The 26,897-nt window shown below is 35.8% G+C and overlaps 1 protein-coding gene and 1 long non-coding RNA gene across 14 annotated transcripts in view; one reads left to right on the plus strand and one right to left on the minus strand.

The window, feature by feature from the left end:
- Positions 1-26,897, plus strand: part of FOXP2 (forkhead box P2) — a 436,541-nt gene that overhangs the window by 192,316 nt on the left and 217,328 nt on the right. The window lies entirely within an intron of this gene.
- Positions 12,790-26,897, minus strand: part of LOC137849663 (uncharacterized) — a 17,604-nt gene continuing 3,496 nt past the window's right edge. Inside the window, exon 2 of the long non-coding RNA XR_011092015.1 lies at positions 12,790-15,737. This is a non-coding gene — a long non-coding RNA (uncharacterized lncRNA). The remainder of the gene's footprint in view (positions 15,738-26,897) is intronic.

Consider the following 26,897-nt stretch of genomic DNA (forward strand, 5'->3'; position numbering starts at 1 on the left):
AGACCATATTATACAGTTGAAAAGGCAAAGTCTCTAGATGGGTAACAATTTATCTGATGAACTACTTGTATTGCCTTACCTAACATGCTTACTACTAGTGATTGCTTACATTTTGTATCTCAGATAATCATTTTCATTAATTTATACTTGAGAGTATGGCAAATAATCAGTAGGCACTAATTATTTTGAAAATGGTGAGTTGAATTGATTTTATTATGCAGAGAAGAGTTTCAAAGATACAAAATGTTAGCAAAGAAATGCTTAATGCTTAGTATAAGACAGAACTGTTCTGAAATATAGAGTTATGCATTTCATTATCTGGTATTTTAACATGAAGAATTATATTGTGACGTATTACTTCTAAATGATACTCTGGAGTACTTACTGAACACCATTTTCAATGTTTTTTTGAATAAAGCAGAAGTCTGCTTTAAATTTTTGTGCCTAATTAATTTGTGTATATCAAAATGTTATCTTCAGAATAGTTAAATTAGAAGTATACAATTGATTCCTGGTAGAATAATGTTCTTTTAAATATATTCTAGTTCTTAATTCTAATACCTGAAGTATTACATGAACATTTAAGGCTAACCTTCTGTGTTGAAGATGTGTCCTGAGAGCTATGGAATATGTAATTCTTCTGGGCTTGTTGGAAATTAAACCTCCGTAATTTTAATTGTGTAAACTTTTACATTAAAATTACTTCTGTGTTTCTAGAAGGTGTGTCTCTTCAGAGAGACATTTCTTAATGACCATTTGAGATGTGATGGTCTTGGTACCTTTTACCAAGAGATTTAGCTGTTGCAATCTAATTTTTGCAGTATACAGTAAGTCTAATATTTAAAATGGATTTTGAGAAGTAATTATTTTTAAAAGCTATACTTTTGTATAGCATGTGCAGATACAGAATAAAATTTTTTGACTACACTGTATGGCTGGAGCCCAACTTTTCTCTGTCATTTGTATATCCTCTCTTAATAAGTTAAATGATTAGGTTCTGATTATGATACTGTCATATTTAAGCATCTTTTAGAAGCAGAAAGTGTGTTACTTATCAGAAAGATATTTCATTAGTTTTAGATTTTTTAATTATTATTTTATAAAGTGGAGCATTGACAATGTAATAATTTTACAATCTAATTGCTTTCACCTGTTCAAATAAGTAAAATGCATGGTGGTGAAAAATGTGTGTACATTAGAATGGAAAATAGTTGAACACATATCCTGAAGTATAGGACTTTCTTTATTTCTTTTTTTTTTCTTTTTTTTTTTTTTTTTTCCTTCTTCTTTTTCTTTTTCTTTCCCCACAGAGGTATCTGTTTTGTACTGCTGCATCTTCTAAAAAATCTGTGTGGCTTTTTGTGGCTTTTGAAAACCCATGATTCTGCGGTGTACAATATTTTAGGGTAGCAGCTACTGCAGAGTAATGAGGCATGGTAGCAGCTGGTATTGGTTTATTTCAGAAGCTTTGTGTCTGATTCTATTAGCCTACCTACAGATGTAAATGCTCTTTCCAGTGTATGATCTAAACATTGAACAAATAATTCATAATTTTAAAATAGTTAAAGGATAATTTTTGCATTTTGTTTGAAGTTTATTGTGGGATAAATTGTGAAGTAAATTGTGAGTTGCTACTAAAACTAAAGCAATTCTTAACTAAGCAAAAGAACAGGAACTTTTATAGAAAAAGATGAATGTTTGTCACTGAACCCTACTGAATCTAAACAAAGAAAGAGATTACCTAATAGTCTTGCAATGCATTTGAAGTACAGTCTGCTATTTGTTTGGGGAGTTGAATGGAATATATGTCTTAAAATATTTCAACAGCAGTAGTGGAGTTTTTCAGTGGATAGATCCACACATTACTAAATTATTGTATCTCCTAATCAGGACTCATTATTATACTGTAAGACAAAAATAATTCAAGCTTTTTTCTATTTGCCTGTGATGCATTTTAGAGCTAATTTGTACTAATGATGAACGGCCTTATGGGGAATACTGTGCTGTTTTGCGTTCTGATTTTCTACCCAGCTGGGTTAGTTAAGTGAATAATAGCACAATTGTTAAAATTTAATTCACATTTTAGTTGTGAAAAAAACTCAGTTTCAGAGAGCTTCCAGACTTGTTATTACAACAATCAAAACAAATTTCACAAAACATTTTTTCCCTATGCATAAAATAAGTAATAACAGATAAGAGTTTAAAATATTATACTTTTCATAAGCTGAAAAAAAGAAAGTGTAACTTAGATGTTCCAATTATATAGTTATTATCTCGAGGTTTGTTTATTTATTTATTTAAATAATTTGTAGACATTAAATGGAGAGAATAGTTGGGGTCTAATGTTTTTTATGTGTTAGAACAATTTGTATATGATACATATATTATATGTTTAAAACATTATGATATGTTTTTCTTTTAATTTAGCTATTACTCTTTATCTGTTATTACTAGTCTTAAAATTGTTTTTCAAAAAGGTGTATTTTAATAAAAAAGGTATATTTTTCTCAATTCATATTAATTGCATGTGCTGATTAATGAAATAAGGAATACATGGTCAAAGATTTAAAATAACAAAGATAAAAAACTTTGACAAAGATAAAAAATTTAAAATTTAAATCCACGTGGTTTTTGTTTTGGAATATATATGCTTATTGCTTTAAGAAAGAATATACATTATATATTCTCAGTTTTTCAGATATGCTATTCAAAGTAACTAGTTTTGAGATAGAAATGGCTCATTTTATAGAGCTGGATATACACCATGCATGCCTGTGGTAGCAAGAGGTTTGAAGGTGCAGAAAATCCTTATTACCCTATGTCCATAACACTCTAAATTTAGTAACCTAAATTTATTAATAAGTTATTATTTCAAATTATTAGTATTAGGGATTAGGAATGTCCTGGCTTATTTTTTGGTAAAAAGTGACAAAATAACTTTTTCAACTTGATTAAAAAAACAGTTACAAATATGCTTAGAATTAGAAGTTTAAGCAGACTGTTGGATGAGGACATTGTCAAGCAGTTACATGTACTATTAAATTTAGTTTTGAATTTGAATATGGTCAGAGTAAAATATAAACTCCACTAAAACAGAAAATGAGGAATTATCAACAGCTTCAGTTCAAGGGGTGAAACAGAGTCATTTTCCCCAGAGTTTTGTTCAGGTTGCTGTACCCAACTAGCACCTGTGACAGCTTAAATTTCTCACTGTAATGTGGTGTTTGAGGGCTTTGTGGCCTGTAGTTTAAAACTCGTAGTCCTAAGTCTGGTCATCCAGTGATGATTGGCTCTGGCCTCATTCTACTGTAGGTGGTTTCAATAAATTCTCTCAGGCTTTATGACAAAAATTGTTCATAAAGTAATTGGGAGATTTCCTCAGAGCACTCTACATCAAAGGATGCTTAATTGTCCTGGCCAAGCAAGAAGAAAAACAAGATGTGAAGTGCTCAGTTTAATTAGGCCACAACTTTATTAACTCAACTGGGAGCACTACCCGGCAATAAATGCAGGTCATTGTTCTTTCCTTGATCATTGCTGGGTTTGGAGGACTGCTGTTCACTTCCTTTTTCCAACCTCAGAGGTGGGACCTTGTGATTCTTCCCTTTACAAGTGCTAAGTTAGAGGGATATGTGAAAGAGGCATTCTTCCCTTTAATACCACATACCTGGAGTCATGCAGCTTTCCCTTGCCTGTCCAGTAACTTTCTCTTGACTCCTTGTTTAAAACAAATATTCTGCAAAAGAAATCCAGTTCAGAAAACTGTTAACTAACACTCAGCTTAGCAAGGATGTTACTACAGTAATATAAATACGAAGTACGAAGATGGGCATCAAAAATTCTCCTACATATTTCTGCTGTTTTCTGCAGTTTTACTTAAAACAAGTACTTTGCTGCTCTTCTGTAAGACACTATATAAGCAATTTAAGTAATTTTATAGATGACAATGTATCTGCATCTCCAGTGAAGACTGCTTTGCAACAGAATGCATTGCAGTGTATGAGCTGAGTTTCTCCAGGCATAGACAACTATGCCATTGATGCGATGCCTCTGGGAAGAATACAGCTCATCTGATAGACACAGCTGGTACAAAGTAGCTGTATGGGACTTGGGAATTCATCTTCTCTAGTTGGCTTGTATTAAATGTATCATCAAGTTTTATTACTTCCTTAAGGAGAAAATAATCTGTGTGCCTACAATTAGTGAAGCTCTCCCATCATGTAAAAATAAATACCCATTTTATCATGCCTCCCTTTTTACTAAAGAGGATACAAAAAATAAGTGCTAATAGTTTCTGAAGAAACTCCTGAGTCTTTTAACATGACAAAGTGCACCTTCTGAAGAGGTGTATCTGTGCTGCCTAGCATGCCAGGAACTTTCCACAGTCTACTTTTAATAAACAATCAAACTTTTATACCAAACATTTTCTATAAATTCACATTTTCTAATTAAAAGTTTGTTTTGTGGAAGAAACTCCAGGTGGTATAATTAGTGAAATACATTTTAATGATAAATCTTCCTTGTCCTATTTTATTTTAATAACAAAAATGGTCCTATGCATTTGAAATGCTCCCTATGGGTTGTATATAAGAGCTTGGTTAATTAGCTAATCAACTTACCCACCTTACCTTTTAAAAAGTGTCCTGTTTCACAGGTGTGGACTCAAATTTTATTTGGGATAGAGGAGATAAATAAAGCCTGCGATGTTCACCCTGGCACACCAAGAAGAGATTTTGGACTGTCCTTTGAATGTCACTTTCTTAACAGGCACATTGATTACAGGGCGTGGCCTCTGGGCAGCACAGGCAGTCTTCAATGTATTCCAGTGCCTCTTACATCAGGCCTTTCCAAAGCATAATAGTCTGGATGCTAGAGCATGGTTAAAATATTGTTAACTCTCAGTGTGTTTCTGAAGAAAAAAAAAAAAAAAGAAAAAAAAATTATATTCCTTTCATAGAAGTTAGCCAGTCACCAAGCATTTGTATCCAGCCTTAGTTTCACCTGAGTTCTTCCAAACGCTGATGAGGGAAGAATTATTGTAGACCTTGTCAACATAATTCAGGTTCTGAAATGTCCTCCAAAATGATAGGAATTGAATATTAATTGCTGCAAAGGCTTATCTGTGAGAGAGTACTGGGTGGCCTCTATTGGTGAAAGTAGTCGTGTTAAATTGGTGTTAACTGTATCCTCCTTTCCTCCTGCTCAGATTTCTTCTCATGTCTTCCTTATTCACCAATAACATTACTGAAGTCCCCATTGTAGACAGTGGCTTTCTGTGAAATGCCAGAATGCTGTAGCACTGACCAACATTATTGCATTTCTGCCTGTTTTCCCACGGTGCTGTCTTGTTGACTTCATTCCCTTGAGATCCAAAATAATATGGTTCAATCCGAGATGTCTAGCATTACTGTCATCTGCTAAGCAAAAGAACAAAATCAATTGTAAAATCAGTTTGATCACTACCTTGAGCCTCTAGCTACTTTTGAATTTTATGAGGAGAGTAATCTCTAAGTGTTTCTGCAATATCTATATAGCTTACAAGGTATTTGTGGCTACTTTTACTCAAATCTTTAATATTGACTCATTGGATTCAATGCAATTACAAAATGTAATATTTTGTATTTCATTTTGTGCTAATCTGCAGTGAATAAGGAAAATGTAGTGTTCTGTGTTGCAGAGCAGGATCTTTTTTTCTGGAGGCTTTGTTCATCCTCCAGATATGCACTAGTGTTATTTGTTGTGACTGGAAAGAGAGCTTCCATCCTTATGAACACTGTTGATATGAACGGAGTTATGGCTATTCCTGTCATTTTTGGTATTTCCAATTTACCCTCTGCTTCACTGGTGTATGAAGCATTTTATGAACTGCTTTGGCAGAAAAAAAAAAAAAAAAAAAAAAAAAAAAAAAAAAAAAAAAAAAAGGATGTGTATAACATGCCTGTTTTCCAAAGTGGCTAAAAAATTTCAGCGGAATTAGCAATGCCCTCTTGACAAAGTTGCATTATTATGAAAAACACCTGAACAGGTGAATGCTTCCTTTGCAGAATATCTTTGCAAGATAAAGACCCTCAGAAGTTTGTAAAGGCCTTCCAAATTATTATCCAGAGAACGAAAAGAACCCAAGCTCTTGTTGATTAGGAAACCTCATGTGAGGCCAGAGTGTAATGATCAATATGAATGTATAGTCATCACTATGTAAGCTGTATTATATAATGTCTTCTTAAACATTGATATAATTAGGAGTTGGCAGTAGTCGCTCCATAGTAGTTGTAAGAACAGTTCTTGTATTTTTTAATTTCACTTTGATGTACAGTCTTAGAAGCATTGGGAGAATGTGCTCTGAAGTGCTGAGCACAGACATTCATGCCAACCGACATGAGCATATGTAGGGAAACCTGAGGATTTGGATAGTGTGGGGAAAAACAAAACAAAACAAAACACAACTGTTATTGAATATGTACAAGGATTTTTACTGTTTAATATATTCTGCAGCTAATGTCTCTATACTAGGAGACTAATACATATTTCCAAGCATGTGCTTCCTATGTACACACACTTCTTTTTGAGTCTCTTGTGCTACATTCCCAAATATACTGTTTGCTCCTCTGTTTCTTTTATCCTGATGTGCATAGATGAACAACCAATGTCCTCCCTTACTTTCTTTTTCATTGGCTTGGCCAAGAGGTCAACAGTTCTTAGGTTCCCTGCCCATGACTCCCATGAGTATTTATTCCAATGAGACAAAGCCCAAAAGAAGTATTTACTGTTCCAATAGCAGCTTCACACCAGTGGTCATGTAACATTGCTCTTCCTCTCCCCACATTTGTAATATCAGTCGAACTACTTAATCCTTATCTGGATAAAGGTAAGATGCTTTCCCTCTTATTTTCCTTTTTTAATATTCTTTACTGATGCTAGTAGGGTTATGGAAGGTAAGCAGAAGATGTTATTTAATAAGTTTCCCTTAGAGTGAAGGGTGTTTTCTCAGGCAGAGATAGACCTTCGCCTTTTCTGCAGTGCTCTCATTGATACTGGTGAGCCCCTTACAGTTATCAAGCACTGCTTGCAGTAGCAAAGAAATACACTTTTTTATTGATCAAAGGTCTGACAGGGGTCAAAGAAATAAGTTTATCAGTCCAGTGGGCTCTCTGGCATTTAAGACATCATAACCACAAGAAATAATACAAATGATCTGTGGTCTTATGTTCCCTGTTATGTCTTGTACCTTTGTAGTATGGCCTTCAGTAATCACGAACATTGGCCATTTGTTCTCCTCAGTGATGATTAGGGATATTACTTTTCAAGGTAGCAGTGGCCATTTTCTTCTTCACGCTGATGGCTACTTTGTGATAGTCAGCTAAACATCAGTATCTGGGGGAATCAGCATTTTTTCCTAAGGTAGTCTAGGTAATCTCTGTTCTTTATCATTTTCTCAATCAACCTAGTAGTGCTAGCAGGTAGAATTATTAATGCTTCATGAAGTAAGGTATTCTACAAAAATTCTCCCTCAGAATTAACAAGTTATTATTGTTATCCATCCATTGCTTGTCCTAGAAGTATAATAATACTGTGGCATCACATATCCTCTTGACATGCTGAGTTATGGTAAAAAAAATCAGAGAATTGTTTGGTGGTTAAACATAAATGTTTAACAAACATTTGTGTAATATTTATTTATGTATTTTTGTGTAATATTTATGGTAGAGCTGGTTATTCTTTGAAGCCTCATATACTTTTCCCCATTGCAGTTTATCATATCTTTATATCTAGACATCAGGTTTCTCCTGTCGTCACCCATAATAGATAAGCTTTAGGGGAAAATGTGTCTCTAAGACACATTTCTGTTACATTCCTGTTACACAGAAAAATCTCTGCAACTGGGCTTTGACAATGCGTAACAATGTTTAAAGATATAAAAGCTCTGAAGATCTGATTATCTTTACCACTTTTAGGTAAACTTTCAAGACTAAAACTCAACTTAATTAGTGGTTGTGTTTCAGATATTCAAAACAAGTTTTTCAATTATAACTGGAGGTAGGAAATCGAAAGCTCATGTTTATAAGCCTTTAGTATCTGCTTAGCTTTCTAATCCTGGCAGCAGGATTTTAATATGATCATACAAGTAAATTTGCTATTCTAAAGTATGGAAACCAGTCTTATTTCAAACAAACAAACAAACAAACAAACAACATAAGCACTAGAATCCATGTGAAATCTCAGATATCTTTGTAGCATAGGGCTTATGTCTGCACTGTGGCAAAGGTGGCAAAGCTTCTATTTGTAATGAATGGAGATGCCACATCAATCAGTAGTCAATTGAATATGGAGGATGATTTTGCTTGCTTTTAAGTTAGTGTCTAGGGTATGATTTATCTGTTTAAACAGAGGTTTCCAGTTTTTTTCACTAGAAGCACTAGATATCTGAGATATCCACAGAGGGTTAGCAGATCTAACACAGAACCAATGTTGGTATCCCTGTACTTTTGGATTGTTAGAATAAAACTGGGCATCATTGCCTAGACTTAATGAAATAGCAACAGATGCCTATATTTAGGCAACCAAGGGGACCCCCCTTTGTGAAGGGACCTTTTCATTTCTCACTAGGCTCTATTGACTGTACAGATTACAGAGGAAAGTACAGATATTTTGCAGTTGTAGCAGATTGTTAAAAACTAGAAATACATGTGAGGAACTAAATTTAAATGTTTTATGTGAATCCTACCTTCATATTTCTTCCTGAAATGTGGAGTCCAAATAATGCAGAAAGTTTTTACTCATATATTTAAGCATATTCTTAATCTAAACTGGTCATTGCTGAACTTTCAAGACATGTCCTTGAGGCAAGACTAATGTTTGCCTACACAAAATGGATCAGAAATGTGTAACTTGGTTATCTTTTTTGTTTGTTTTTGGTATTAAAATAAATGCTGATGAACAATCCACTGTCTTTTTGTTTGTTTGTTTGTTTGTTTGTTCTAGTTGTTATGGAAAGAGGTGTAATCACAAATCAAAGTTTTAGGTAACTTGAGAAATACTAGCTTTCAAAGACAATCTCTGGACTCTGCTTACTTTTAGTAGGGTCAAATACTACTTTCTGATAAAGTTATTTAAAAGCAGCATAAAAGAAGCCTCTGTATCACCTCATCTGTACTTTTTCCTAGATAAGTTTCTGACCTTTCTCTTACATTTAAAGGAACTGAGGATATTGTGTGCATTCTTAATCTCAGTGGCCAGCTTCAATATATTGATATATGTTCAAAGACGTGTGACTTTTTTGATTTTGTAAGATTTCGTTCACTTTCTACTATTACAAAAAATCTGGATTATAAACAGTTTAAATTATTTCAGAATTTATGCAGGAGGTAAGTAAATAATGGTGGGGAGAGTGAGAGGAAGGATAAGTACAATTCCTAGTGTTGCTAATGTGGCCATCATATTGACCAGGCTGTTTTAAGATAATGCTTTATCTTATTCTTTCCTCTTTAGCAGAGTGAGCAAATTAGACAAAGGAGAAAAATAATAATAAATAAGTTAGTAAATTAATCATAGGAATAACAAACAATTGTATAGTTATAAACTGAATTCCAATTTATATTAGGAAAAACAAGGCAATGAAATAAAATAATAGAAAGGTGCAAGAATAACGTGAGACAGAATTTCTCATTCATATAATGTAGACTGCAGATACTCCAGCATGTCTACTTTAGACCTGTGTAAGTTTTTTGGGCTCTGAAAGTTAGCCATTGATATCAAAACTTGGTTAAAATAGAATTTCTTGGGCAAGCAGGTAGGAAAAGTGTTTATAGAAAATTATTTGCCAAAGTGACAGGTAATTGCCCCATTTTTAATATGCATTTAGCATTGCATTGCAAAAGCACTTCTCAGCCTCTTGATGAGGTATAGTAATGCTTGCAATATTTGCTACATTGTTTTTTTAAAGAGCATCCTGGCTTTTAGGTAGCATGGACATAATCAATGGATTGGTGATTTTTTTTCCTATCTTTACATTCTATTTAAAGACATTAATTAGAGTTTGAATGGCATGAAAGACATCATGCAAAAATAGGTAGAATAAAATGGGCAACTTAAGAAAAGGATAAAATTTCTTTAAAATATTCCACATCATGACTTTGATCAGATTATCAGCTGCTTGGTTATGTTGTCTCTGTGGAGTTGCTGTGGTTTATATAACATCTACAGCTGTGGGGCCCCCTCAGTTGTTGCCTCCAGCCACTTGTAAACATATTAATGAGAACGAAGATAACATTGTCCTATTCGTTCTCATCTGTACTTACTAGTGAAATGGATAAATTGCTAACTTAGTGTATCTGATGTTGTAATTTTACGTAATCATCAGTGCTATGTTACAGATGACTTTGTCAATGAAGCCATGAAGCCTAACTAATCTTAACTAATTCATTGCTAGTTTTCCTAACAAGGAATGGCAACTTGTTCTAACTGCTTATTTCCTTTATTTTCTGCAACTGTACATTTCCTAATTAAAAAGTTGTTATCCTCATGATGTTGTCGACCACAAAAAGATCAGATTTGTTCCTTCCCTCTCAATGAGTGAAAAACAAACAAACAAACAACAACAAAACACACACACAAGAACAACACCAGTAGCTTCCTAAATTTCATTCTGAGATACCGTCCTATTTTCAGCTTAATGAGTTAATGAGACTGGCAACGCTATTTCATTTTTTTCATGCTCTACTTAGGCCTTTATCATGAAATACTCTTCAGTGTTACCTGGAAAACAGGTACAGAGTGCCAACAAATCTTTTTTTCAGATGCATGCTGCTATCTCTAAGGAAGTTCTTGACTGCTGAGTTTCACACAAATGGAGGATGCTTGGGTGTATTTACTTGAGTTAACCTGGTGCAGGTGTGAACAAAAAAAGTTGTATTTGACCTGCCATCTCCTTGGTAGCTCTGATTGTATTGCTAAGACATGTTCTTTATGTTACAGTAAGCTTAGTTGTTCGCAATGAACTGTAGCTTTTATGTACTTCTTTTATGTACTTCTGAGCATACACATGAGATTGTTCCTTGATAGAAAGTGTAAAATAGCTTGGAAGTGCCAAGAGATTTGCCTAGTTTTTGTCAAGAGTAGTAAACTATTCATTTTCTTAACAATAATGTTGAAGTAACAGTTAAAGCAGGGAAAAATGTATCCTATGTCACAATTATCCTCACGGTATTTATATACTTTATCTCATCTCTGTCCTTAATTTTTCTTGACATTTTATCACAAATTTTCTAGAGCAAGATCTTCCTCATGTTCAAAAAAATTATATTTTCATATGCTGTTATTCTACAGCTGTTACTGTGTGTTTTTTAGTTGTTAAGGTTGCTCCTAAGTGGGTGATGCTCTCTGGCATTTGCCAGTTACACATATTAAAACAATCTAGTATTTCTTCTGAGGTTGACACAGTACCCATTACTCATCTTCTCTGTGTAGTGGTACTCCAATATAAAAATCTTGTCTTAGAGAATAAAGTTTAACAGACGATAGCTCCTATCTCAATGGAGGTATGAATTCATCCCCTTGTATCTGGCTATCGTACGTATCCATTTCCAAGCAAATTGACCAAAGACGACATACATCTGAACTTCTTACTTTGGGTTTGTATTTGTCTGCATTCCTGCTATGCTTACAATATGTGGAGTGTTTCAAAGCTGTGAGAATGATCTCACAACCCCATGGTGAGATAGAAAGACACTATGCATATCTCATGGTTTAGAATTTCATTTGCTGGGATCAGTGGGTTGGATTTGAGATGCACTTGGTAACCAAGATTGGTTATCATCTCTGAAAATCAAATCCAAAATTATTTTTCTGTAAGCCACATAAATCATAGCTCTTGTGCCTCAATCCCATGCTACAGCCTCAGGCCAAGTGTTTGGCTGTGAAGGCAAAGGTCCTGGAAGGATATGAAGGCACAGAGACTCTCAGGCTGACCAAGTCAGGCTCAGATTGGTAGAGTAACTTGCTAGCTGCATACACTCCAAATTTCATCAAATATATTTTTGCTTCTTTATTCTATTCTTTCTCCAACTCTATTCATCTCCTGAAGTGCTAAAATGATAGCTAAAAATCACTTAATAAATCTAGAAGTGTTGTGTGTAATAATTTTTTTAAAAGTGCTGGTCAGTGCAGGTTGACCTTACTGCAGAGTCTTTCAAGTGATTGTTCAGCCTGCCCAGATGCAGTTCCAGGTCAGGAGTTCTTGCAGTGGAAACTTGTATGTTAGGAGGAGTTCACATGCTTAGTAAAGTTGGCTTTATTTATTTATTTATAACTTAAGGATGGAAAGGAAAAATATGGAAACATTATGAACAGATTGAACAAGACTGAATATATTTCAAATATGTATTTTTATTAGTGTGCTAGCACTGCTAACACACAGACACAAAAAGGAACTCTCCTCTTTCATTCTTTTTATTATAAATATAATCACCTTCCAAGGAAATTAACATAGAGGATATCATGTGTTTTTGAGAAAGATTTGAAGGAGCCTTCTTACTTACAATCCTTTTGCTTTTTGTTTTGTTTTTTCCAACCTTGGCAATTTCTTCAAATGGCTTATTTTCCTTTAAATGTTTTACAGTGTATTTGCAAATGTTATTAGTCAGGTAATATTGTATTATTAATTCTTTAATATCTTTAAAGCCATACTGAAATGGTAATACTCGAGTATTATATATATCAAGTGGAGGGAAAGAAAACTGTGCTGAACTAAGAAAAACAGAAATCATACTGAAATAAATTACTAGAAGAATTAAGTTCCATATCTGAATAATTTTATTCTAAAGTACAGCTTTACTTCAAGAGTATGAAAGGGATGACATTTTCCCTGACTAGAGAAGGAAAAAATGCACATTCTGAAACTGTTTCCCCCATCTTTTCTTATGCAGAGGTTTTATCTGCTGTTTAATGGGTAAACTTACTGTGAAGTATAGTTGCTTGTTTAACTTTACTCCTATTCAAGTCTTTGATTTTGGCAGGTTAGTTAATTCAAATAAAATTTGTGAAGTTAAGCACTTTCAAGAAAAGGCATAGGAGAACCTAATTTAACCTAGAGTGTCTCTTTTATTCTTCTGTTATTCATTTGAAGTGCCCTATCAGCTTGAACTGACCAACTTCAGTCATTTTTACCCTTTTATTTTTTTCTCTAATGTAAACTGAAATTCCCTGCTGTTCGTGGTATTTTAGTGTTTAGCATCATTTAATGAGCAGGTATCATTAAACTTAAAAGGTCCTTTTCTGTATATCTCTGATTAGTTAGTGAAAGAACCAAAGAATTCCTCTAATTTATCTTTGCTTCCTTGTTATATTTTGATGTTGGCCCATTTTACGTTTCTGTGCCTTTTTATGAAATATGAAATTATAATTTTGGTGTGAAAGTAGGACAGAAAGTGAAGAAAAATCTTTGGTACTGCTAAGATGTGTAAGCTAGTATAGATTGTTTACCAATGAACTAAGAGAATACTATTTATTTTTAAACTTTTGCTCATATAAATATGTGTGTGTGTCTGTGAGTACACGTGTGCATATGTGTATATGTATATATTTATAGCATATTTATATATGATAGATACTTATTTTAATATAAGTATTCATTATCTGTGCTTTGCAAATATACTTATTAACCCCTGCCAGTAACCTTTGCAGCTGGGTACATGTATATTCGACACAAAATTCATCCTTTCTTGTACATTCAAAAATCCCATTGAACTCACCATTGAATTTTAATTTTTAGTGAATGTAAGATCAAAGTCCAATTAGTTGATGATAAAAACTCTATGGAATGGAAAAACTGAAAATTATCAGTTATTAGGGTATTCTGCATGTTTTGTGCAACAAACTAAAGATAGCCAAGTAAAAATATTATGATGCTATCTATAAAACAGTCATAACAACAGATTATTCTTTTTGTAATACTAATTTGTTCTGGGTTTTACAGTTCAAGTCCCTTAGAAGTACAGTCCAATTTAAGATAAAACTCATAATTGAAGGCTTATGATTTGTTCATTCAAGTAAGGGTTTTCAGGATCAGGACCATTGTTTATTCTATCATTTTTTTTATTTTAGTGTCTTAAAGATCTAAATGATCAAATCGATACTAAAATGAATCATTTATGTTACTGAGATATTTGCCTAAGGTAATTCATCATTTGATATAGATATTGCCACATTTTAAATAGTGACAGTTATGGTAATTGACTAATTCAATCCAATATACCATTCCAATATCCATTTCCCATTTTTGATGTGCTAAAAAATATTCAAGCATTTTGATTTTCTTCTTATTTTCTTTTATGAAATAAAATCTGGGAGATAGAAACACTGCGTGAGGAAAAAATAATGAGGGTTGAATGGAAGTAAAGGTCAGATATTATGTAGAAAGTTGCAGATGGCACTGTATGTCATTAACATTGCTAACATCTAAAAAGATGTAACAGTGCTGCCTACTGGTAAGATGTAGTAGTATTAATGCATTAAAGTAAATGTGAAATTACATGTGAGCCATATTCTTCATTGTAACAACGGTGGAGTCTAGGTTTTCACAACCTGATAAGTATTGACAAGATTCATGGGTTTGCATCAGGATTAATAATATGTTCTTATATGTGTCACATGAATGGAAATTAGATATACAAAACGAAAGACAATTATTTTTTCCTGGACAACTGTAAAATTCTTTTCTAATGTAATTCTATACATTCTGAAAAATTTCTACTGAATTTGACTATATTTATGTATAAAATTGGTTTTATTGTCTATCTTGCCCTCCTATTTTATGTTATTTGCGAAGACTTACTGTGTAAAATGCAAAAATGGCAACCAGTTAAATGGTAGTAAATAAGAATTTGTAGCACATGCACCTCTTATCCAAGAAAATAAAATTGCTTTATAAACAACCCAGAAGATTTTCTTTTAGAGATGGAGAAAATGATTAACTACATTGTCTAAAGTTAAACTCTTAAATTCATATTTAAGTGTCATTTTCAGGAGTACCGAGTTATTTGAGAATTAGAGCATTCTGTGGAAATATCTAAGGGAATTATGAGCTTGCTTCTTTGAAACTGCTCTACAGTTTCAAAACAGGTATTGACATCAATAATATAGTAAAATGGAGTATAAGCCAGCTGGGCAAAACTCAGATTTTTCCATCTCCAATACAATGCTTTATCCATCAATGTTTTTAATGACAAATACAGGGAAATTATTTACTTCCATTGATGTGAATACTCCCTAAGTATTTGTTTAAAAATAGACACTTTTTTTTTTTCTTTTCTAAAGTTAATAAACAGAAGCTTTTTGAGACAACAGTGCTATTTGTCGATACATCAAAAAGCAAAGACAGAGGTCAAAGCAACAAGCTGGTATTCCTCCTGGGGTAAGCTGCTTTACCCCAGAAGTATGGAGCTGGAAATACTGAGGAGTTCTCCTATCAGCAGGACAAGAGTAGTCATTCATATGCATGGCTCCTTCTTCCCCAGCGTAGGGCCTCTTTCTTGTGTTGAAATATCTTCCCTGGGAGTCACCGATTGTAGGCCAGGGCTGCCTGCAGGAGCTCAGTATCAGTCCTGGAGATGATTCAGGCAGCTAGTGATACTTGCAGCTAATTACCTCGTGCCACTTTGTCCTTGATTATCTTCAGGATAAAAAGGAGGAGATGCTACAAGGAACTGAGTCTAGTATCTTCTTTTAGGCTTCCACTTGAGGATCTGTTGAGATAATAGGTAAAAAACAAAACAAAACAAAACAAAAAAACTAGTTGTAGGAAGGCTGCCCCTTCTTTTAAAAGAAACTTTTTGTTTGTTTGTTTGTTTGTTTGTTTGTTTGTTTTCTGTTTAACATGTCAATTTATTCAAAACATAAATCAAAGATACATGCAGCTGATGCTGCCACACAATCTTTAGAGGGCTGTAGGAATGCAGGGATTTTATAAGTATACAATAATAAGTGAAATCTGAATGCATACTTTTTAGAATGGGATGTTTGATCCAATATTAGTAACATTTAGGAACCAATTTATACAACAAAATGGCCACTACAGTGTTATGCCACGCAGTCCACTTTCACTTGAACATTTTATGCATCTCATACCTGATTAACAAAGATCCCACTGTGTTCCACATAATTAAGTATCATATCTCAAATACAGCTTTACATGTAAATATCTATGTTACCACTCAAAGGCAGCAATACTTCTAAAATTGAAGTCACTCATACAAATACAATAAAGTTTAAAGAGCATTCCCTCCACAAACTTTTGTGTTTTGTTTGTTTGTTTGTTTGTTTTTAACTGAAAGTAGAAAGAACATGTCTTTTTCATTCTTTTCCAACAACTTCTCTACATTTCTCCTCTGAGTGGGGTGCCAGCCCTAACAGTGGATAAATGCAGTCAATAAAAATTTGGAATCACATTTATGTTTGATTAGCCTGTTTTTTGTTTTGTGATTTCATCTGACTGCCAAATCTAAGTAATTGAGCCCCATGACACAAAGAATTCAGTATATCATAACATATTGACTGAGAAAGCACTAATAAGTACGGTATAACATTATTATCCCTGTATCCTAAGTAGGCATGATATGAAAACTGGATTTGCATTGTTGTAGCCATTTTTGTATTGTTCTTGCAGGATGAATACAGTAAGTGAAATGTCATCGCAGATTATGTAATAAAATGTCTGAAACTGTAATGCAGCCGTGAAAAAATTCAGTTTAACATTATGTGCTGTAACATAATGCAGAGCAATTAGATAAATTACTGTTAAAAATAGATGAAAAATCCATTCCAATGAATGCTTAGCTCACAAAGAGATACTCTTTTCCCTCATACCTTAAAACCCAGAGTGGAAGGTCCAAGAAGCTACCAGACTCATTTGTTTTCCATCATAAATTTTGAGAGAAAGTAAGTGTGATGCAAACAAACTTTAAACTTCTCTTCAGCATATACTACACTCAGGGAGGTTTAAGCCAGAGTTCCTACCTGCTCTTATTATATAAGAAATTGAGATATCCAAGATTAGAACAGAAGTATGGAGAGCCCCAAATCACTTTTTAACTCCTCAATTCAGTGCTATTTTATTAAATAATCATATCTTCCAGTTGCTTCCTGTTGTATGTTGAATTGGTTGGGGTGTTTTGGATGTGAATCTTCCTTTGGTCTTCCAACATGAGGCTAACAACTGGATAGCAATCAGCTGGTGTCAAGTTCTATGGCAATAGCAGGATAACTTACCAGTCAGGTACACTGCAAGATCATATGAAGGTTAGATTCTATCAGGCATAACAAAAAAAATGTTTTCCATTATATTATCAGAAAGGGATGACTTGGATCAATGGAAAAGAAAGATATTGAAGAGTGGATTTTTATGCTGTTCCTAGAATGTTAAATAAGACATATCCAGGATCATTCCCACTACACAGAACAGCTGATATTTTTGTTGTAAATTTTCTGAGCTTGCAAAGCAATTTGTGGTGAGATCCACCTGCTTGTTTGGAATGGTTCCTGAAACATTCTCACTTCTGTGCTGTGTCTGCAGATTGTCTAGAAAAGTGCTAGTTGGCATGAGCAAAAAGCATTTTAAGAACAGTTTTAACAATTTTAAATGTTGGCGTTCATATTCTAGTGTTCGAGTGTTTCTGGGCAGGACTTGATTTTCTGGTAAAGATGCAGCTACTGAATCCCTGGAAGTGGCAGCAAACGTTTACTTTGGATCCTTAGGATCCCATAGGAGTTTGAGAAACTAAGTAAAACTAAGCCTGATGAGCATTCAAAGGAGGGACATCAGACAGAACTTTGAGCTGTTATTAAGCTTAATCAAAGTTCAAAAAGAAAGAATTCCCATCATCCGACTAATGTCATTTTGATATAAAATACCCATCAGGTATCCTCATTTGTTACTCAGAGGAGGGCATATGTAGGTAGACATGTGTTTTATCATGTCAATTCCTGTGATGAGCTGGAGTGATCACAAAAGATCTGGGCCATAAAGAACAGGGTTTAGGTAGATGGTGCCTCTTGTACAAATGGAATCCTTACTCCTTGCAGGACAAAATCTGGATATCTTCCTCAGAACTTAGTTTTCTTCTTTTTAATACCACATTTTTAATTTCATTCAATTTTTAACTGAGTGAGGATGCAGTTTTTATAAAGAAAAGGAATTCCTTGTAGCTGCTGTTTTCTCTTTGTTTCTCTAGGTCATATCTCTATGTTCATCTGTGATTTTTTTCTGTGGAATGCTCTAATTCAGTTGTGTTCATTTTATCCTCACTCTTCAGAAAGTTTAGGTTTGCACTGTTTTTTTCATTGTTCTTCATCTTCCATATTCCATTTATTTTTCTAGCCTAGAACTGGCACTGTCTTTACCAGTAGGTAAGAGACAGCCATGAGCTATGCCTTTGAAACTCTTTGGTGTTCCAAGGAACTTGTAGAAATATACCACTTGCAAGTGCATCTTTTCTAATCTGTCCTGTAGATGTTCCTTTTCTTTTGTGAAAAATTAAGAATCAGAGCATGACAAATGCAACATATTTGTAGTGAAAATTCTTAAATGTTATGGTGGGATAGGGAGGGTGTTTTTTAGGATCTGCCTTCTGTTTAAAGTCAAAAAAAAAAAAAAGGTGATTTAAAAGTCAAACTTGGTTAAAACCTAACTTATTATTGTAATATGTTTGAAAAGTTGCAGAACTCCATTTTGCAGAACTTCCTTCAAGGTGCAATTTGCTTCCTATCAGTCCTTCTTTTCCTTTTTGAATTAATGAGAAAGTGAAGAACCACTGCAATGTTTATATCTACCTGTATGTTGAAGTTTTAAGTAGTAGTGTTCAACGTATCAGTTCCAAGTGCATTCAAGTGTCCTCTGTTCAGCATTGTGGAACTTCAGGTGACTTACTAGTCATAGTGAAGCTGGTGAGAATACTTGGGAACTTAAAAGTTGTGAACACGCTTTGAATATCTTGATGAATCAGATCATAACAGAGGAGTAGTATTTGCTTTAGGCTCCAGAAGCTATATAGTTACTTAGATACGCAGTAACATTTTTGTTTACTGTGTCATACCTGGCATTTTGCAGGGCGGCACAGCATTTATCGTAAGGCTTTTTCACAGTTTTCACTCCTCTCCTCACTGTGCTTTTGAAGAGGTGTACCCATACTGCTGTGCTTTGTGCTCAGTGCACTGTTCTCCATGGCTGCTAGGCATAATCCCTGCAAACTTTGCAGCTCTGAAGGGTCCTATGTGCAAATTTGTGAATCACTAACTGCTTTCAGCATGTGGGGCTATCACAGTGGTGCCTCTCTGTACATACAGTAGCAGAACTTCTGGCACTTAAGTGACGTCTTTTCATCCAGGGAGGCAAAGCTTTGGATTACTTTCATAGACTTAGAGGCTTCAGTGCCACCTGGTATTTCAGGCACTTAATTGCTGTTTTGCAACTTGTCTGTGGGAACTGAGACTGTCTTTCAAAGATGCTTTCAATGTGTTTGTGTTGTACAATGGAAAGTGATGTAGTACATGCTCATTCTACCTGAGCTAGTACTGATCCACGCAAGTACTTCTACATAGCACAGCTGTATGTCCATGCAGAGACGCTCATTTTGGTATTAATGCTGAAAAGCCCTGCTGAGTTTCTGAGTTCCAATCTGCAGCTAGGTTGAATGCTGATGGTTTGTGTTATATTTAACTGCAGAGGGTAGTCATGCCTCTAGACTTCCAAGGGAGACACTGGATTCTAAGCAGCCTTGGTGTTGGAAAAATTTGTCATCTTTTCTGTCCAATAAATTTAATTATTTTCTTAATAGAATTACAGATCTAGTGAGCAGAATGAGGAAACAAAACAAAACAAAACAAAACAAAACAAAACAGCAATTTGGCAAAGTATTTTGTTAAGACAACCCTCCAAATAAATTAGTATCCAAATCTGGTTAGGAGGACTACAAATAATATGGTAAGGTAATGACTGGTGAATTAGAAATCCTTTTGGCGTGTCTGCTCTTATTTAATTAATTACCCAGGGTACTACTATAGAGCATGTTAGTGAAGACCAAAGAAGATACTAATTGGTTAGAGTTGTCACCACTAACAGTACTAAAAGAGTAAGAAAAGCTTTCAGCACAAAATAACTGTCTATACAGGGTTAAGGAAATCATAGTTCTGTCACCATTAAATTGATCTTAGAAAGATATGTCGTATCTTTTATTTCATATTTTAGCCATCAACAGTGGTATCTTCAGTACCTATAAAGAACGCAATGGATGTAGCAGTCAGAGAACCAGAAAATTAGAATATTTTTGCCTCAAAATAAGTTAATATATTCAAGAGGGTAAATTGAATTGCAGGAACCTAGACAAAAGAGACATTGGGGTGAGGAAATCACAGTGGGGCACACTACAGTAGATCTTAGGCCACCTTGTTTTTATTCCTGTCTCTGCTGCTGGTTTCCTATGTGACCTTGGTCCAATCAGTTCCGTATTTCATGCCTCAGTTTTTTCATCTGTTAAAAAATGGGGATAATGATACTGACTTGCTGATGAAAAATGCCTTACAAAATGTGGGTGCTATTATAAGCAGGGTATCAGATCACCAGGTCGATAGCTAATGGTTCATGAATTTGAAACTGTAATGTAAAGCTATGTAATTTGTAACTATGATTTACTACAGGTAAAATATTCCATTTGAGTCTGAGCCTTAGTTAACCAAAACAAACATGAGAGGTTGCAGGGAGAAAGATTTTTTAATGATGATTCAAGGACTTAGTGTATATGTATAGTTTGACTACTTATTAGATGCGATAACTTTTTAAGCCACATCTAAAACTGTTTGGAACAGATGTTCTAGAGTGTTGCAATAGATGCAACGTAAGAATGAGAAGATGTTAGCAGAACAACATTATTCATGCTTGTGCAATGATAGCCAGGTTAGCTGTGAATGATTTGATCTGCACTTCACATTGCAGGCCCATGCAAACATAGAACTAACAGATGAAGTTTCAGTATAGCACTGCTGCACAAAGTTTGTCTTGGCTAATATATGGGACGTGACTTACTTTGCATATGCTGGACCAGTGATCTGAGCACGTGCAGAAAGTCTGGTGCGTTCCAAGTTTGTCGGAGTTACTATGCACACTGAGTAACTGTGAGAGTTGGCCTGTGCATGCATGGTGAACTTCTGCAAACACTGCTATACATCCTCTGGCCTTTGCATGTGACAGCCAGAGATGGCTCAGGTAATGTCTACAGTACTCAAATTCCATGCAGCCAGGATTACTACTGTACTGGATAAAATCATAGGCTTCTGGCAGAATTTAGGCAGAACAGGCTCTCTGGAAGTGATGTACTTCCATCCCCCACTCAAAACACAGTTGACTTAGATCATGCTGATTGAGGTCTTCCCTAGCTGATTTTGAATATCTGAGGATGGAGACCTCTTCCAGTGTTGGATCACTTCACTGTGAGGATTTTTTCCTGTCATCTTATCAGAAATTCCTATGTTGCAACTTGTGTGCGTTGCCTCTTGTCTAGTCACTGTGCACCTCTGGCTCCATCTTGCTATACCTTACCACTAGGAGTGGTAAGACACTAGAGGGATCCTTACATAGCCTTCTATTTTGAAGACTGATCAAACCCAGTACCTCTCTACATGACATGTCTTCACTCCCTTGACACCTGGATGGTCTTCTGTTGGACTCAGCATAGTATGTTGGTGTCTTGCACAGAAAGTACTCCAGATGCATTGTCACAAGTGCTGAACAGACAGTAGAACATTTCCTTTGACCCAATGCCCTCATTTTTGCTGATGTAGCAAGCCTTCTTAGTTGCAAGGATACTGCCAACTAATATTCAACTTGTCCATCAGGACTCCTCAAATCCTCTTCTGAAAAGCTGTTGTGTATCCTGTTGACACCTCACCGCTTTTAAGGGGTTGATCCTGTATAGTTGCAGTACTTCACACTTATATTTGATGAGGTTCTGGATGAAGTTTTTCATCACCTTACTCCTCTGGCCTATTGAGCTCTCTCTGAATGGCAGCCATATATTGCTTTCACATCCCACACATTCCCTGAGTTTGGTATCAACCATGAATGTGCTGAGGGTGAACCCAGGCTGTTAACAAAGATTTTAAATGGTGTTGGTGCCCATACTGTTTCCTGGAAAGCATCACTGGTATCTGGCTGCCAGTTGGTTTTCATACAGTACATGTCAACAAGTAGAAAAAAATGTGTTGGAGAAATAGGGTCTTAGCTGCATACAGGCTGATGAGCAGAGTGGAGCTGCTGTAGTTAATAGAGAGCTCTTCTGCATGCCAGAAATTATAGATGTCTCCACATTGTGATAGAGCCAAACCTCTAAAAGGCTGCAGTACAAAAATAGGACAATTATCTAAAACTGTTAACATGCGTAGGCCTCAAAGATATAAGAATAGGAAAGGAGGCTAATATGACATGTAAACAGTTGAAATGAGGGAAAATTTTGGCTGAATATCAATTACATGTGATTAATGTGAAATGTGAAATGTGAAACAGTGTCTTCTATTACTGCTGAGTTCTATCTAGCCCAAATCTTACGTTTTCGCTCTTGTTCACTGTGAAAGATAGAGGCTGAATCTTGTGATAGTACTGTGTTTTCTAATATTTGTATGTTTAGTATTTTTGATGTCTGTGGCTATTAAAGGAGAACTTTGCTGAATTGTTAAATGCTGTTCTTGTGGTTTTCACCCCTGAGTGTGCAAGAACTAGAGCAGGGCTGAAATATAATGAAAGTTTGGGTTGGAGAACTACTAAACACAGGTGTATACTTCAGTTCAACATTACTGTGTAGCTTTGTTTATGGAATACATTTTCTCTCTTTTAAATCCTTATCATTGTGTACTCTGAATAGCTTTTTCCATTACTTTTTTTTTTTTTTTCTGTAAATGCTGTTTTTTTTTTTTTTCCCCTAATGTGAAAAGGAAAAAAAGGGGGGTTATCAGCTTGAAAAAGAAGGTTTCTTTTTAATGACTGGACTTGAAATGTCAAAGAAATCCACACTTCTGCCTAATCCTGTATGAAATCCCATTAGATAGTGGCTCCAATGAAACGTAGAGCTGAATTAGCTTCTGAGTGTTCAGATCTGGTGATTCTTGGGATAGAAGTCTCTGTTTGTGAGTTTAATGCTTCCTACACTCCATATACTCTGTACCACTAAATCAGTGTAAGCCTGGTGCAGTAGCATAATCTGCTTTACTAGTTAAAGTTAAAAATTAATCTTTTAAATATCTCTTTCTGCTATTCTATCTTGGTAGTACTCTTTTATCCTTATGCTTTCCCTAGGTACTAGCTCTTGAAGTTAGTTATCATTATTTAAGTTGCCACCCAACTAACACAAAATTAACTAAACCCATTTCTAAGCAGAGTGTTTGGCACTCTTTTTGCTGCAACGGAGTGCACCTGTTTATACTAGACCAGAATTTGCCCCAAATGTCTCATTTAAAGAACAACATCAATGATAATTTCGACTACTCGCATGCCAAATCCTGTCAAAACATTTTTGTTTCTGCACATCATCATTATTCGTTTATGACTGCATGGCCGTGGGAAAAAAGATTTCTTCGTTAATTACAGACACGGAGCCTGCAGAGGGAGCTCAAACCATTGTTTATGTGGGCCTCACTAAAATAGCAATTTTCTTCTACACGCACTAGAGTGACTTGTTATTTAAATATAACAGAAATTTGTTCTTTAGTTTAGGAGGTTTATATATTTGGAACCTAACTATTTTGGAGATACAAGTGCAAATAAGAGAATCTGAGAAGTGACTGGGAAGAGTGAGGATTTCTGGGACTTGGTAGGTGGCACTGTTTGAAATCTCCAGAGCTGGAACATCCACACCTCCAAGTCTTCCTTTTCAGTCCTCATTCAGGATGGAAAGCAGCTTTGCCAGGTCACTGAGCTGTCAAGTCAGAGCCAAAATAGTGCAGAAAGAAATCAAAATCTGTGAGCTGGAGCTTTGATCAGGAACATGGAGCCTCAGGACAAATAAGGCCAGGAATAGACACAGAGTGGAGGCTGCTGCAGGTCCTGGTGAAGGAAGGACAGACAGCACCTTATTTTGGGTGGGAGCAGGTGACAAAACTTCTGGTTGGATGAGCTCTTTGAAAAGCATTTGATTTGCTTTGCTAACTGTGATGCATTTCATCGTGAATGTCATGAGAGAAGGGAGGTACGTAACTACCACAGGAAGGAACTACTAATACTGCAACTTAGCTGTGAAAAAGTAAACAGGAAAAAAAACAACATACAAATCTGGCAAGCATTAAACTGGTGGTGATGTTGAGAAGGACAGTACTGCATGCCTTGGGCCTCCCATTAGCAGGTGCAGGGAAGGGCTAGCATTGACCAAGTCAATGTCCCTGTCCTGCTTTGGGGATGCACCATCTCTAGTAGGCCTCTATCAAGCAGTTGTGAAGCATATTGGACTTCCCATCCTTTTCTTGCTGCTGAAAATGAGAAAGAACTCCATTTTTCTATCCTGTCAGATATTTTGGCCTTGCAGAAGACATGAGTGTGTACACAGCCAGGGCCTGGGAGCCTGCACCATCTCTCCTGCCCAACTTGTCTGCTTGTCTGCTGTGAAGGCAAGAAGTATTTGCTATTTTGTTGTTCTGAGAGTTCTTTAATAATTCAGGATGGAGGAATGGTTTTAGTGGTACTTTCTTTTTTTTTTTTTTTTTTGTGGGGGGGGGGAGTTATCCCTATAATTGCCTCTTATATCTATTGGTAATGAACAATGAGCTCTGGCAAACTCTTGCAACAGCCTGAAGTTAAGATTAGTTTTCATAGCTGATCACTAATTGCAATGGCCTGATAGAGGCAAAAGAGATCTGTTCATGTTTTGGTCTTTCTAGTGAAACTGTAAATATTACCAGACTCAGTGAGGCAGATGGTGTATGAGTTCATATTGAAAAAATGACTTTGCAATGATAATCTAAACTGTGCTTTCAGGGGTGGGGTTTCACCTATCCTTCAGGTTTCTTTTACACCTTGTGTATGTGGCAGAGGATTTTTCAGTTCTCTCTTGAGCTCTGAGTAGTGTAGGATATCTGGCTGCTAATTCACTAATATGTGAATTAAATCTTTCTAGATGGCTTGTATTATTCATGTATTTTTAATTTGCTGAAATAAATCTTGAGTCTGAAGTGCTTATTATAAATTTCCTACTTGGAGAAAAGGTGTTGCTATATTAACAGTTCTTTTTCTGTGTGTGTGTGAACTAAACACTGGTGATAAACACTTGTGAGCAAAAGCAATGAATCAACTAATCAGTGGGTTGTAAGTGAATGGAAACTCACTTTTCTTTCTTGTGGTATCTCTAGCTTCACACTTACAGGTTCGTGCTGGTAAACACACACAGATCTCTAGTATTGGGGTGGTTGTTGGGGGGGAATTAAAGCAGAGATGTAGGCACCTGCTCCCTTACCCCCTCCCCCCTCCCCCCCCCCCTCATATATTCTAGTTTCTTTTATTGTCAAAACCTCTCCAAGTTTCAAGAACACCCTGGATCGAGGCCTTTTTTTTTTTTTTCCTTTTTTTTCCTTCCATTTGTAGTTTATTGCAAACAGAGGCTTTAAGGAATATACTTGCCCACCTCACTGTTTTTAATCTTGTATCCTTGGTCACATGCTATATGTAAAAGCTGTTATAAACCAGTTGGTTCCTGACCACTTGTGTGTTGCACTGTAATGGCATTTTCCTGTTTGCAACAAAATGTTATCTACCTTGAATTCACATGGCTAGTGAGTTTTGTATCCACAGCAGGCAACTACAGAATGGTCAGGCAAATAACCATCTTTACTGGCTTTTTTTTTTCTTAGTAATAACAAATTGATGTAGAGTAAGTGTTAAACTTACTTGTGAGTTTCCACAAAGATGTTTGCAACATAGCTTGTTAATCTTCTGAAGGAGAAAAAGACGTAAGTGTTGACATAGTGTTAACGATTAAGTAGTTTGGGTTTTGAGTGGAAAAAAACGTAACCATCACTGAAAACCACAGACCTCTTTTTTTGTCATTCATGAAGTGAAAGATGTTTTGAATACAACCTGTGTACATGAACTTCATGTGTGACATGCATCAGCTGCTTGGCTTATCCGCTGTTCCCTTCTGGTGCCTGGGCTCCCCTGATCACCCTCACTTTCTTTGTGACAGTTTGCAACCAGACTTTCTCCTTAAGTTTATTCTCTCCAAGAAGCAACAGCAGGCAGGATTGTTCACCCTTGGATCCACTCCAGCCAGACTGACTCTCTTTACCCAGGACAATTTTTCAAGACAAGTCTTGTGCCCCCACTTGCCCTCAAATGCCCCTGTGCCATGCAGAGGGACGCACAACTCACACCGTTGTCATCATGCTGTAAGACCCCTCGCTGCTGATCTGTGGCCCAATCTTCTCAATATTTAGGGCACTTCGAACTGGAAAATGAATGAAAAATAATTACTGTACTTTGTATCTTGTAGTCACCTCGAGTGCAGAGAAGTTGCAGGCCAAGTTTTATAAATTGTGAACGTGGTGGCTCTGACGCTGCGAGGGGCCCAGCCCGGAGTAGCGTGTACGTGCTCCAGTCCTCACCCACTGCTGCAGGTTTGGGTTTGCTTCTTGTTGTTGCCTTACCAAGCACTATAGGCATGGGGCTGAGAGCCACCACACACTTTCCCAGGTGTGTTCCTGGAATGCTCCAATGGGATGACAGCAGCAGGAAAAGCATCTGCACTGCAGAATGAGCTTGGATTTGCTCAATGACTTTTGACTGCCAGTCAAAACATCTTTGGGAAGTGAAAACCCACCTACAACTAGCACCCAAGGTTTTGTGTGTTACTCAGTTCATGTCTGCATGTAGCAAACAGCAG

This window comes from Anas acuta, chromosome 1 (assembly GCF_963932015.1).
Source record: "Anas acuta chromosome 1, bAnaAcu1.1, whole genome shotgun sequence".
Taxonomy (NCBI): Eukaryota; Metazoa; Chordata; class Aves; order Anseriformes; family Anatidae; genus Anas; species Anas acuta.